The sequence below is a fragment of the Vanessa cardui genome, chromosome 7, assembly GCF_905220365.1.
Source record: "Vanessa cardui chromosome 7, ilVanCard2.1, whole genome shotgun sequence".
In the NCBI taxonomy this organism is placed as follows: Eukaryota; Metazoa; Arthropoda; class Insecta; order Lepidoptera; family Nymphalidae; genus Vanessa; species Vanessa cardui.
In genome coordinates this window covers 13,574,559-13,590,129 of record NC_061129.1, presented here as the reverse complement: position 1 = coordinate 13,590,129, position 15,571 = coordinate 13,574,559, and positions in this window count along the sequence as shown.

Below are 15,571 nucleotides of genomic sequence, written 5' to 3'. Positions count from 1 at the left end.
TGTCAAATTGACGAATATATTAGGTCATATGCTATTACAAGTTATTATGTATGAGTAAAGATCATATTCACAAGAAATAAATATTGATAATTTGGGATAGCGTAATTAAATCGGATGTGATCGGTACCCTTATTTTGTTTTCCAGGAGTAAAAAGTCTTAATTAAATAAATTTTATACTATCCAATTACTGCCAATTAAGAAGTAACTTTTTCCTCGATTCTTCTTTATTAATTTTGTTCACACGCTCTGTTTGCTTGATAAATGTTAAATGTACTAACAGGAAACTTGTACCGAAAATGCGGTAAGAGATACCGACCAAATATATTCCTCTTAGCAAAGATTCAGTTGTCCCCATTTAATTTATTGTTGGAAAGTTGCTAAGATGTTGGACGACTTTTATTAACGAACAGCGCCCTATGCAACACTTTGGCAAACAGCAATAAGAGGATTTAAATTAAGAACAAGAATATCGTATAAGATACTTATTTTGTCATAATTATTTTAAAATCATACGTTGCCATATGTTGAGAGTCTGTTTTATAAAAAAAAAAAACTCTTTTTACTAAATACGATTATAGTACATAAGACATAGTATTTTGTTTGTCTGTCTGTTTGCTCCGGCTAATCCCTGAAATGGCTGGACTAATTTTGACGGTGCTTTCACTGACAAATCGCTGATATAACAAAGAGTAACTTGGACAACACCAACTATTTTGTTAAATTCGAACGTATACAAAATCGCGTTCACAGCTTGTAGACAATAGCATTTTAAAATATTATAACTCACCTAGTTTTTTCACTATTAAAATAGTGTGATACGCTATTTTAATATTAATTAACCATTTAATTTTATATTCAGTGTCGTGTATAACATTATGAAATTAAACGACTTTGTTATTTCTTGAGTTTCTTATGGAACACTCGTAGCAATTACAGCTAACAAAATAAAGTTTTCAATGTTTTTTTTAATGAGCCTGGCATGAAATGTTTGTCTATAGGTTTATTATAAGGCCAATGAACGCAATGAAGGATGGAACATATTCCACCAATATTTCTTCAATTATATTTGTTTGAAATGTATCAGATTTTCATCCGACGATGAACTATACAATGAATTAATAAAACATATACAAAATCATTTGTTACCTGAAAAGACGCATACCTCATTAAAGACTCACCTGTTTAACTTTTGGACAATCTCCAATATTTATGCGGTACGATACATGTTAATCGATACGATAATTAAATTTGAATGAGTAAATATATTATTAATTAATATGGAATATTTAATTATCAGTGTATTATGTAACTGTATTACATTATCTACTTATATGCCATCGACATTATTAATTTAAAGCGCTTGTCACAAACGTGCATACCAAACCACATATGCCGTTGCATAATATCCTTTCTAATAACTTCCTACCTAATATCAACACAATTGGACCTGTATATTCGAATTAAATGTCATATTATGACGGTAACTAAGCCAAAATGATAATAGTTTATATCACTTGCCTTTGTTAATAATTTACTCAATATATAACTTTTTCTTCAATTGTGTTGGTCAAAGTTCAGCTCACTTTTTACACAATAGTCACCAACTTTTGTTACCAATTTGAGGGATACGTATAAAAATATGTATATTTTAGTGATTAGCCTTGGTATTGAAGAACACGCGTACTTATTCAATTTTGACATTCGTTTGACGTTTTTCGTCGAACATGATTTCGACATTGTAATTTCACCAAAAATAAAATTGACTATGTATAATTTCATGCATTATATATATTAAGATGTAAAGGTCTACCTTGATTCCGTCTATAGATAGACGAGCAAAACAGTCATTCATTGGTAATTGGTCAGCGTCCAAAGAGATTGGTGACAAATATTAACCATTCTTTACATCACCAATGCGCCACCAATCTTGGACAAACCTTGAAACAAAATGCCTGTTATTATCACTCATCCTTCCAATTACAACAGTACACATAATTGCTGATATGCGATAGACGAGCACAGATCCGTACCACCAAGAAAATACATATGTGTGTGTAATCCAATTTGTCTGCAAACTTTTTTTTGTAATTTTATTAGGTAGCCAATTCGTTGAACGTCGTGCAAAGCGTTCCACTTTGCGTTGTTTGTTATACTTCCATCTTTATTTACTCTGTGCCTAATTAAGACAACAAAACAAGAATGTCATCCGTATCCCTGAAACATCGCTTTATTATTTTAACAAAATTCAAGCCTCCCGAAAACTCGACAAACACTATTCCAGTTTGTTAACCTCATTCGGATGTCGTCTGTTATGCGACTATTTGTTCAAATCTTCGCAAAATTAAGTTTCCCCTCGCGGCAATCGAAAAGGAACTTAATGTCGTAAGTTATAAGGTGTAAAGTTAATGTATGAGGCGATTGTAGCAATAAGCGTCTGCCAAGGAGGAAATGGCGGAATCGCGAACCAAAATTAGGTTTGGTTTGAAGATGTATTCGAGTGTAGTTCCAGGTTCCAAGATATGCGAAATATTCTTAATATAAAATGAAAAAAATAACTACTTGTGACGTTGAATTTAAATGCATTAAACTTCTAGAATTTTAATTATAAAAATATCTATTTATAAATTATGTAAATTGCCTGCGTTAAAAATTTCTTCTAATAAGTTTGAATTTAGAATAAGAATTAATCTTCAACCTAAATGTTCATTGGTTGATTTAATCGGTAACCAATGAGTTCATAGAACCTTAGCTTGCTCATAATTTATTTCTCTTCAGACCGGAACCCAACAATATTAAGTACTGTTGATTGGCGGTAGAATATCTGATTAGTGGGTGATACCTACCCAGAGGGGCTTGCACAAAGCTCTAACATCAAGTAAAGTATATCAATCGTGAAATCATGAAAACTGGCCTGTATTCGCTGTTAGGATTCGTATCATTTTTAAATACGTTAACGATAAATGCCGCCCTCTATTTAACATTCCACGATCTGACTAAGTACGTTTTGGCGAGTTTCGAATGTATTTCAAAAACAAATTGACTTATTAATATTATATAAAAGGAAAGTATAGGATAACATATAGTAAGGCCTCCTCTCCCATCAAGAAGAGGGATTGGAACATATTCTACGCTGTTCCAAAGCGGGTCGGTGGAATGCACATGTGGCAGAATTTCGATGAAATTAGACACATGCAGGTTTCCTCACGATGTTTTCCTTCACCGAGTACGAGATGACTTATAAACACTAATTAACAACATATACGTTGGTGCTCGCCTGGGTTTGAACCCGAAATCATCGGCTAAGATGCACGCATTGTAACCACTGGGCCATGTCGGCTCTACATTAATATTATATAGAATATATTATTCCGAATATAGTTAAATGGGTCCATTGTTAAAGTCATTATCTAATGCATTGATTTTAATGTCCAATAACATTTTTTTCGACAATCTTCGTTAAGATATATTTGCTTGTGATAAAGATAAATCCACACAGACAAAAGACTAAGAAACTTATTTATAAATTTATAAACACACTGTATACGCTCGCAGCTTTGTTTCATCTCATTTTATTTTTCGACCTAAGTACATGGAGTGTCCGTATATAAAATTGAACGACAATTTAATCCTTAGCAGTGTAATTTCGAAAAACAAATATCATTAATTTCAAATTTGTTAAAATGATTAAAATTTTAAATTAAATGTGTGGTGTGATGAGCTTGAAGTTCCTACCTACTTACTCAAAAGAACTAGAGCTAAAATGAGTGACTACTAGAGAGTGCTTTTTAATTATTTTCTCATAAAAAAGTATTAAGAAAAAACACACCCTTGTTCTGTATCGGAAATAAATAAATAAGAAATATTTCTTGCACTGAAGTAACTATAATATTGTTTGATGGAAGAAATGTTCCCCGCTATTAAGAGTCACGTAATCGGGCAAATAATAACGTCGGTTTGTTCGTAAATATTCAATGAGGCATCGTGACCTTTGATTGCCGAGTGCTGCGCCCGTACCGTACAATAGAAGCGGAAAGTAGCCGGGCCAGAGGTGCGCAACAATTATTGTGTGGTACAAGTCGGAAGAGTTTCATTTCAAGTAAGATAAATGTTAAACAAATTGAATCATTCTAGCGAAGAGCCAGAACAAAACTCAGTATTTTTTAACTTAAATACACTTATATTTCAAATTGATTTCAGTCATTTGTAAAATACTAGTAATTAAAAACATGACTTTTATTGACTGATGAGTTTCATTATCATCAAATTTTCATAAAATTGATTGCTCTATATACTAAGCTCTATATTAAATCAATATCTGGTGCAATAAAATTATAATGTCTTATGAAACACAGAAGCAGGTGTACGAAAAGATTAAATGTGAAATCTGTTCTATACTATTAATTATCTATGTATTACAGCTTCAGATTAAAAAAAATAAAGAATGGAAACCAATAAAATAGAATACAATATCAAAAGCGAATTAAAATTCCCGATAGTCCGAAACGACGCGATATATCTTAAAATTAAAGTGACACTTTAATTATGAATTACCAACGACCTGTCCCGGCTTCTCACGAGTGCAATGTTATGACATGACAGTGGACACTTATAAAATTATCAGTTTCTTTACTAAATTGACCATATTTTATATACAAAACCTTTCTTCTAGAATCACTCTATCTATTAAAAAAAATCACATCAAAATTCGTTGCGTAGTTTTAAAGATTTAAGCGTACATACGGATATAGGGACTGAGAAAGCGACTTTGTTTTATACTTAGTACTGATTGACGTATTAACAAATTCTCGATACACTGAGACGACCGCTAATGTATAATTTTCATTAATAAATTAGATTATAATATTAGTACCGAGACAAGCAAAAATTGAAAGCACGTCAAAATTTGAACTTGGACATTATCATACCTTGTAAATATTTAAATTTATTCATAGTATTCTTCGCTTCCAACACTTGCACCAAACGCACCCCGCAGCCCAAGATAACAATTTACCAGTTGAACCTGCCTATTACTGCACCGGGTCCATTGTTCTCGCTAAAATAATAACCCGGTAAAAATTATGATTGTTCCTCGCTAGCGGCTAAAAATATGGTGAAATACAAAGAAATGTACACGCAATTAAATTTTTACCATTTATCCTTTATACAGTAATTGTTTTAATGAGTATTTACCAATTAGTGTCAGGTGAATCTGTGCAATTTGTACGTACGATTGGTTACTGTATTAACGCAATAATTGTTTCATGTGTATAAATCTTCTTTTTGCGTACTTATAAGCAATTTGTAAAATGTTAACGACATCTGTGATTATATCATATTGATTAATTATAACATAAAATACCTACTTGATTATTGAAAAAATATTACGTCAGAAAATGATCATACCGCTCATAATCACGTGTTTAATGTATGTTAATAAATCATTACGTTATTGGTTGAGTCACTCTGAAGAAACCTGCGTCTATCGGATGGAAATCTGCCACAAGTACATCCGCCAGCCCGCATTGCAGCAGCGTGTTGCAATAAGCTCCAAATCTTCTCATAACCAGTCGAAATCTTTACCGAGTAGGACACTAACTTTGTTTATTTTGCTTGTTAATTAATTAAGTCTTTTTTCACTTTCCAAAAGTACATACCCTTGGAACTGTATCTCTCCAAAATACTTTTTTCACTACTATAAAAATGATTTTCTGAACAATATACAATTAAGGGCGTACATACTTCGCCGATCCCGTATAAGTGAGGTATACAAAGTAAATTATGGATAACTAAAAGAATGAAATGTTAAAAACAATTGATAATCATTTACTAATTCAATAACGACATAATTAAATGACAACATTGTTATCAAATGCAGTTCGTTAAATTAATCCTAACTGCAATCCGCTCAAACGCCTCAGAGGCATTCTTAAGCTAACAACATAATTCGAAAGGCAACGCAGAACGCTCGGAACAATTCCAGTAACAACTTGCAAGTCGCCCCAACTATCTTCCAGTTCTAAAAACAGAACGCAACTACGAATCGAATGCGATATAACTACAGCGAGCGATACGTTCTACAACAATGTATCCGCGATGAGCTTTGTTCTAGTGAACTTTTTGTATGCATTGGAATATTGTGAATAACTCCTATGGCAATATGGCCGAGATGGCCCAGTGGTTAGAGCGCGTGCGTCTTAACCGATGATTGCAAGCACCGCTGAATTTTCATTTGATTAATTTCTGTTTGTTATTTAGCTTAAACTCGGTGGTAAAGGAAAACATCGCGAGGAAACCTGCATGTGTCTAATTTAAAGGAAATTCTGCTCCAAAACTTCTCCTAAAAAAAATGAGAGGAGGCCTTAGTCCAGCTGTGGGAAATTGACAGGCCGTTGTTGTATGGCGATATAGAATTGCTTCCGTGATGATTGATCTTTAATCGTAGGTCACTTCGGTCTCGAGTACTTCTCAGGATCTTCGTAACTCAATGTTAGCTTTCTTATGGCCGGTAGAGAAGTTTCACACTGCTTCGACGAAGCAGGAGCATGTATGGAGCTGTGGACTTCTACTTTACTAGTAAGGTCATTGCTATCCAGCACTTCCCAATGTCGCATATCAAATAAAACTCTTCGATGCTAGATATTCATCGTGAAATAAATTTAGAAATAATACTTTATTTATTTATAGGTGTGTTATTGACCTTATGTAATAATTGGAAATAGCTACTACACCCTCTTTATGTCAGCAGGTTTTTTTATCTGCATTTCTACAATAAAACGATGTAGTATAATTGTAAATTTTACTAAAACAAATGAATTTATAATACGCATTATAAATTAACATTCGTCCGAAATGTTCAAACACTAAGAATGGTTTACGTAGAAACTCATACTATACCGCCAAAGGAAAAGTTTTAATCGGACGATCTAGACTTCCAGTTGGTCTAGGCGAAGACTCGCGTCTTCGGGACCCAGATCTGCCTTTGAAAGCTCCATATATTTAGTTAAAGTTGGTTCAGTGTTCGGGGCCATGCGATGTATTACAACACTATATCTAGACACTAGTTTTGCCTGCGGCTTCGCCCGTGTTTTAGGGATTGGTAGTAATTGGGTGAAAACTCCAAAAAAAGTAGCTTAATTAGAGTTCAAGTTGTTTTCATACCAAATTTCATCAAATTCGTTTCAGAGGTTTGGTAGTCAAAAGAAGCGACAGACAAACAGACAGATAAAGTTACTTTCACATTTATAATATGAGTATAGATGATCGTCGGTTTAGTCACCGGTTCGCAGAGGTACAGATCCCAAGGTGTTTGGTTCAAATCTCAAGTTGAGTCAATAAAGATTTTCAACTAATTCCCAAAACAGCCCGAATTTACAATGTTGGAGGAACATTCCCGTGCCTCAAGTATACGTTAGTCCTTGACATTCTCGTCTGTGGTTTTGTCTGTAAAGCGATATTTCAGTTAAACGTTAACAAGTAGCAATCTTGTTGGATGTTAATTGATCAACCTAAACTTTTCCCCTTCCATATTACTATTAAGAGTCGAGATGGCCCAGTGGTAAGAACGCGTGCATCTTAACCGATGATTGCGGGTTCAATACCAGGCAAGCACCGCTGATTTAAGTGCTTAATTTGTCTTTATAATTCATCTCGTGCTCAGCGGTGAAGGAAAACATCGTGAGGAATCCTGCATGTGACAAATTTCATAGAAATTCTACCACATGTGTATTCCACCAACCTGCATTGGAACAGCGTGGTGGAATATGATCCAAATCTTCTCCTCAAAAGGAGAGGAGGTCTTTAGCCCAGCAGTGGGAATTTACAGGCTGGTTGTGAGTTGAGTTGATATTACTATTTATAACGTCTTTAGTCGTAACACACAAAATTCTAGATATATTACAACTTAAAAAAAATCAGAACCAATTTTAAATACGACATTTTTTTTGCAATCTGTACCAAATAGTGTGCAATATTTAAAACCGAAATAGTTCCGAATACAGTTACACGATCACTATAACAAAGTTTTTGAAACGATTTAGTTTTAAAGCTCTAATATTTCTCTGTAAAAATCTATTTCTGTGAAATCGGTCCCAAATTTAAAATACGAAATATATTCAAATAAATTCGAGTTAATTCGTCATCACTTATAATAGGTTGTTTGATAATTGGCAATTTAAGCATCCTACCTGCAACATCTAAAACATCAACATCATCATCGGCCCGTTTTTATCCACTGCTGGACAAAAGTCTCTCTAAGTGCACGCCACTGTGGTCTATCTAAAACATTACGCTACACAATTATAAAGGATCTCAAAATCGATAAGAATAAGTAAAAATAGTTTATATGACACTTCTATTTCATCATAGATCTTCAAGTTACCTTTGAACAACAAAAGCCGACTTTAAACCAACATTGTTGTTAATCATTTTACAGTAATCATAAGTTATGCACTCGTCACAAGGCAGCAGCCGCCATAAATCCAACCAAATGAAATACGACACCGCGCGTAGTAATCTCTCATCTTAACGCCTGTCTCGGAATTCAACCGTGTAATACACGACATACACCCACACGTTGACATTTTTGGAATTCATGTTCAATATAAGAGATATTTTATACAATACTAGTAGTCGCTCGCGGCTTCGCTCCTGTTTTGAGGTGTTGCTTGTCATGTGTTAGGCAAAAAAGTAGCCTGTCCTATGTTCAAGTTTGCAATACCTTCCTTGCCGAAGTTAAGGAAAAATTTTTTGATGTTTTGTCAAGTTCTGTTAATAAAATTTAGCTGTAGTAGTTCATTTTGCTTGTTATGTGATATTCTTTTTTCATTTGTTATCTGTATTTTCTTCGTAATATTTTTGTAATTGAAAATTCTTTTGTTACCTTTATTTTTTTTTTGTAATATTTTTGTAATCTCAAAAGATAAGTATTATTATTAAGCAGCTAGACAATAATCTTCAGCAGTGCTGTGTACGTCTGTAATTGGTACATACAACAGATAAGTGTCAGCCTTAAATGTTTAGTTTTAAGTGTTTAATGTATGTACTGCTGGTTTGCCATTCAAATAAATAATAAAAGATACCAAATTTCATCAAATTCGGTTCAGCAGTTTGGTCGTTAAAGAGCGACAGACATACAGAGTTACTTTCACATTTAAAATATTAGTAATAATATTAATATAAATGTAGTATTTAAATCAATCGTCCTCAAATATCTATGCATGAATGTATATTCATTTTAAAAGAATAATTACAATTCGAAACGATTAAAATCAACACAGAATTGTTTTTTTTATCTGTGTAAATCAAAATTAAGAAAACGAACTGCTTTGTTGACTCGGACTCCAATTTAATTTTGTACACTTTGTCTGTAGAATATCTCAGATAACTGTCGCGGTATATCTATTCATCTAGAAGAGACAGACATACTGTTACGTTCATCTTATGTAAAGAGTAAAGAAAGTAAAGAGCAATTCGAATTATAGTAGAATATATATCGATATCACATATTGTAAAACAAAGTTCTCCGGCTGTCTGTCTGTATGTTCGCGATAAACTCGCAAACTTCTGAACGTTTTTCATGGGATTTTCACAAATAGACAGAGCTCTGTAAATAAGATGAAATAGGACGACAATTTTTAAAATCGGAAAAAAACGAATAAAAGAAATATAAATATGCCATCGCATCGGATCGCATGTAATAATATATTATAGCTTACTAGTTTTTACCTTATTCTTAGATAATACTCTACTCTTCAAGCCCTAACACTACATTTGGTTCATAATTTTACAGAACTAACATAAATTTTGCTGAGATGGCCCAGTGGTTAGAACGCGTGCATCTTAATCAATGATTTCAGGTTCAAACCCAGGCAAGCACCACTATCTATATATGTGCTTAATTTGTGTTTATAATTTATCTCGTGCTCGGCGGTGAAGGAAAATATCGTGAGGAAACCTGCATGTGTCTAATTTCATAGAAATTCTGCCTCATGCGCATTCCACCGACCCGCATTGGAACAGCGTAGTGTAAAATGTTCCAAACCCTCTCCTTAATGGAAGAGGAGGCCTTAAGCCTTTAGTTACTAACTACGTAACTGCAGTTTACTTTTAATATAAATTTTAAAATACACGTTTGTTATTTAAATTCCAGTGATAAAAACCCATGTTATTTGTTGATCTTTTTGCGATTTATAAATTATTGTATTTAATTAACACGTCGAATTCTTTAAATCGTAAAAAGTGTATATTTACTGAATTGCTTACCTGTGCTTCTTTAAACCTATTATCTTGTAGTAACTTAACATCTAATTACAAAGTGCAAAATCCAGATCACATTACGAATTACGCATTTTTATTTATTCATATTGTGAGGCTAAATTAGCGATTCACAAAAGTGTATGAAAAAAAAGTTACACTCAAAGACACTTCCAGAATTTTATATAATTGGAAATCTCGTGTAAATTTGATTTGCTGATTCAGTTTGCACTTTAATTCCTATGATTGGGGAATCCTAATCGACTATAGCGTACCATGTGTAAATATCCTAATGAACTTATTGTATAATCAATTGGAAGGCAATGGAAGTCATTTACGAATTGTTTAAATCAAATACACATACCATGCTTTGATTTAAATACCATTTTCCATCGTGAGGAAACCTGCACGTGCCTCATTTCAATAACCTTCTACTACATGTGTCACTAACCCGCAATGGAATTGCTTTGTGTGATATGCTCCAAATGTCCCTAAACGAGGCTTTAACTAAGCAATTGAATATATGCAAGTAACTTCATAACATTTGTCAAAACTCAATTGCTTATGGACTCTCCCAAATAACACACTTATGCATATACACACACATACACACATCCATAAACTACAGACTTTGTGATACCGTTTATTTACCACCATTTAATAAATAAAAGTTCGATAATACACAAACGAAAGTATATACTTCCGCAGAACTTTATGCACAATAACAAGCGTGGAGCAATCTTTTTAAAAAGAATAGTAGGTGCATAGCGCAAGCATGTTTACGCCTTGCATCGGATATTGTATCTTAAAAGCCTGCATGCAAACTGCGTAAACAACAGTTGTTTACAGAGAGAGATTGGCTGAGACGCAAACTCTCCTTTATATGAAGATTGAGCGCAAATCGAGTGAGTTTTATTTGAGAGAAAAGGTTTTATGTTCTGAGGCAAGTTTATGGGACGCACCTTAGTGTTTCTATGATAGTTGTATGTGTTATATAATTGTCTCATACGGCCTTGTAGCTTGATCACAAAGCTGGCATTAAGGTCAAGTTCATCCCGGAAATGATAATTCGGATTTTATTAATATATGGAAAAGATATCAATAAAATCCGAATTAAGTTGACGTTACTTACATACCCTTAACTTTTTTTTTTAATTTAATTTAACAATATCCACGGGCTCACAGTTGCCAGTGCCTTTTACATTCTACTTAATTATATTTTGGCGTTTTATATTTTGCATTTTTACTGAATATCAGCAATAGAAACATAAGCTTCTTGGAAGAAATGGACCACACAAATTTAATTTTTTTCATTATAATTTAAACACGTTTTAAGTACATTTATTCTTGTCACATCTTAGTTCCCATGTTTCAAGTTGACGGTGTCGGAAGTATTTGTGTGCTAGTATCGATCGGGAAAGGCTTTTTGTTCGTCTGCACCTTTCAATCAATTTATGACATATCGATTAAAAGCATTATTGGTTTTAAATATGCACTGACATAACTATATGGATTCTTCCTTTCTTTAGTATTTAATAGTTCAAAGAAACAAGCAAAAGACAATTAAATATTAAAAAAAGAATAATTATGCTACTTATTTTGCACACCAAGAGTCATCTAAAATTAAAATAGAGATCCTTCAAAAAACACAAGTTGTTGTATAAAAAATTAAAAGTATGAAACATTTAAGGTATCACGGGATTGAACCCGCAATCATCGCTAAAAAATCTTATATTCTAACCATTTAATCAGCTATGGTCTTTGAATTACATACTTAATAGCTATATTAAGTATATAATTCAAAGATTTATATTATTTTGTTTAGAAAAACAAAACAAAACAATTATAATTATTTAATCTAAAACATAAAGGCTCATAACATAAATCATTATGTTTCATTATATACTTAAATTCGCTCGAGAATTCCATAATTTCTCACAACACCTCGCTCATTTATAACAGAAGCGATAATTAAACAATTTATGAAGTAATAGACGAACACGCCGACAAATAAATACGCCATATCAAAATTAATATTATTCAATAACCCCGCGGCCTAAGAGGAGTTAATTAATTATTTTCTTTATTAGAACTTAATTAAAATGTAGGAAACGGCTTTCTGGACGAAACGTAGATTGGTCGATAGATAACCGGGAGAATTAATTTGTTAAAAGCAATTTATTGTTTATAAAAGTTAACAAACTCGAGATGGAATCGTATAATTGAAATATATTCATAAAGATTATAACTTTTAATAGTGTCTTACCGGATGAGTAGTTTGACGTCTTTTCTAAATTAAATTCTTATTTTTTTATGGTATAGGTTGGCGGACGAGCATATGGGCCACCTAATGCTAAGTGGTCACCATCACTGTAAGAAATAGTAACTATTCTTTACATCGTCAATGTGCCACCAACCTTGGGAACTAAGATGTTATGTCCCTTGTGCCTGTAGTTACACTGGCTCACTCACCCTTCAAACCGGAACACAACAATACCGAATACTGTCATTTGGCGGTAGAATAGCTGATGAGTGGGTGGTACCTACCCAGACGGGCTAGCACAAATCTACCGCCAAGTGTATTCTTATTTTATTTCGAGTTAATTATTTTTTTATTTATTCCAGTATATATTGAGTCCTTCTTGGTTCACAGTTTTTATCTAAAATATGATGCTTAGAATTTCACCTTCATCTTTCACCCCATTTTTCATCTATTGTATAGAATCTCAATAAATCCCCTCATAGCGGATTCAGGTCATAAAATTAACCCACTCTATAAATTTCATACTGCTAGCTTTAGTTCGGCTCAGCGATGTTGCGTTAGTCAACATGTTGCTTGATATATATTAAAAAAAATCAACGAATATGGAACGTTTTGATTAAATACTAGAACAACAGCCGGTAGATTCCCACTGTTGGGCTAAAGGCCTCCTCTTCCTTTGAGGAGAAGGTTTGGAACATATTCCACCACGCTGTTCCAATGCGGGTTGGTGGAATACACATGTGGCAGAATTTCTATGAAATTTGTCACATGCAGGTTTCCTCACAATGTTTTTCTTCACCGCTGAGCACGAGATGAATTATAAAGACAAATTAAGCACATGATTCATGTGCATGCACGCGTTGTAACCACTGGGCCATCTCGACTCTATAATCTCGATTAAATACTGATTACAAATAAATCTTTACACTTTACAAAGATAATATATATGTATAACCTCTTTTATTTATAGTAATAATAGGTTTATATCTAAACTTAACTTTGCTTTGATAATACGTTGAAAAAAACATACGGTAATACTTTAAAAAGATTTTAATTATACAACGACCTACGTACGACCTCTTAGGAAAAAATCCTGAACGTAATTCGAATTCGACTCAAATCGCTAGTGAATCAAATTGGATTTTTTAAAAAAAGAATATTACCGTAAAACTATTTCAAAACATTTGTAAATAAACCTTTATACCTATTCTAAGATAATGTCACCTTTTAGTTTTCTTACACAATGTAAAGTTCTTTGTTAGTGTTTATTGACTTCCAATGGGTTTTAAATAAAATCGTGCACTATGTATTGCGAATGACCATGAAAAACATGTATTAAACAGTACTCCACCCTTGTTCACGCATGTTAACACCCAGAGTTCCCTCTGGCGATAAAATAACACACGATTCCACCGGCCACTACAAAATTACATTCAAATAAAACTCTTAATATGTATGCTTTAAGGTTGAATTTGTATTAATGATGCTTATAAAGTAGATTGTATTTATAAGGTCTGCGCACACCCTTCTGTCTGGAGGCGCTTGGCTCGCAAAGCAAAGCGCGTCCAACCGTACCGTCGGCCGATGCGATATGAAGATTACATGGTAAATATTCGATCCGGCATACATTATTATAGACAAAAAATAATTAGGTTGAATAAATAAATGTTATTTAGTAAACTGTTTCAATGTATGTTTTCAATACAATTATATAACGTCATTTTTTACATTGTGTATGTATTTCCAAATAATATTTTGTTTACAAATCAAAATGAAAATATCACTTTATTCAAGAAGGCTTACAAAGCTCTTTTGAATCGTCATTTAACGACTATATTAAAGCTATGACCGGTTCGGAAAATAGATTCTACCGAGAAGAACCAGCAACAAACACAGAAGTTACTCTTCTTCAACATTTAAATATACAGTCTTGTTAGTCAAATATAATATACACACGTATGAGCGTGTGTGCGTAAGGATTTCATTAGTATCAGCCAGATTCTAATTTCGAATTAGTTTTTATAATTAAAAACAGATACTTATATATAAGATATTTGGTTGATGTACGTTGAATCGATAAGTGGGCTGTATTTATTCGAACAAGTAATTTATGCAGCCAATAATAATTTATGGAAATTCCTCATCTTGTATGACCGCTGTAAGATCATTTCCATAATAGTGTAGCTATAAATTGTACGACAAAATCGCTGGGCCCGATTTAGTTGCAAGTGACAGCAGCTGACAACAACCATGTTGGGTAAACTAATGGTGGTTGGATTCGGTCCTGTCAACGCCTCGACCCAAGCGTTATTGCAACTATCCTGAACTTCGTCTGATTTAAAAATTATTCATACTAATGAAGTTTATTTTAAAAAATGTAGTGTTTCTTTTACCAATAATTAATATTGAAATATAAATAACCATGTTAAATTGACATGGTTACTTTTATTATTACGAATGTCAAAATATAGAGCTCCATCGGATGAAAATAAAAGACATGGTAAATATCCCGTAAATAATAACTGTAATATTGAAATAATTCGTAATGTCGTATGTGTGTGATAAGTACAAGATGTATCTGACCATTACTAATTTATTAATTCGTTTATTGTACACCAAATACTATTTTTAATTTTTTTGTTAGTGGTACTGTTGTGTTTGGATGGATAAGTATGCCAGGGTATCAAGACACAAGAAACTAAACATAATGGTTCCCAAAATCAGCAGGGCAGTGGTGATTTATTGTATTTAAATTTCTACGAGCGATGATGACCAATTACAGATTAAAAAATATATAAAATATCGACTTTAGAAGCGTCGTCAAAATATTGTATAAAATTTTTAATAGTTTTATAAAGCAGACGAAGCATATTAATGACACCCGTTAAAGAACCGTAGTGCTAAAAAAATGTTATAATGTATAAAAAAATAAACATAATATGTTAAGTCCTTTATACTTGTAGTTACTCTCACTATTCAAAAATATACTACAAACTTTTTTTATATATAAAATCGGGCATGTGTAGCATATCCGGCTTGACTGAAAACACAAAGAC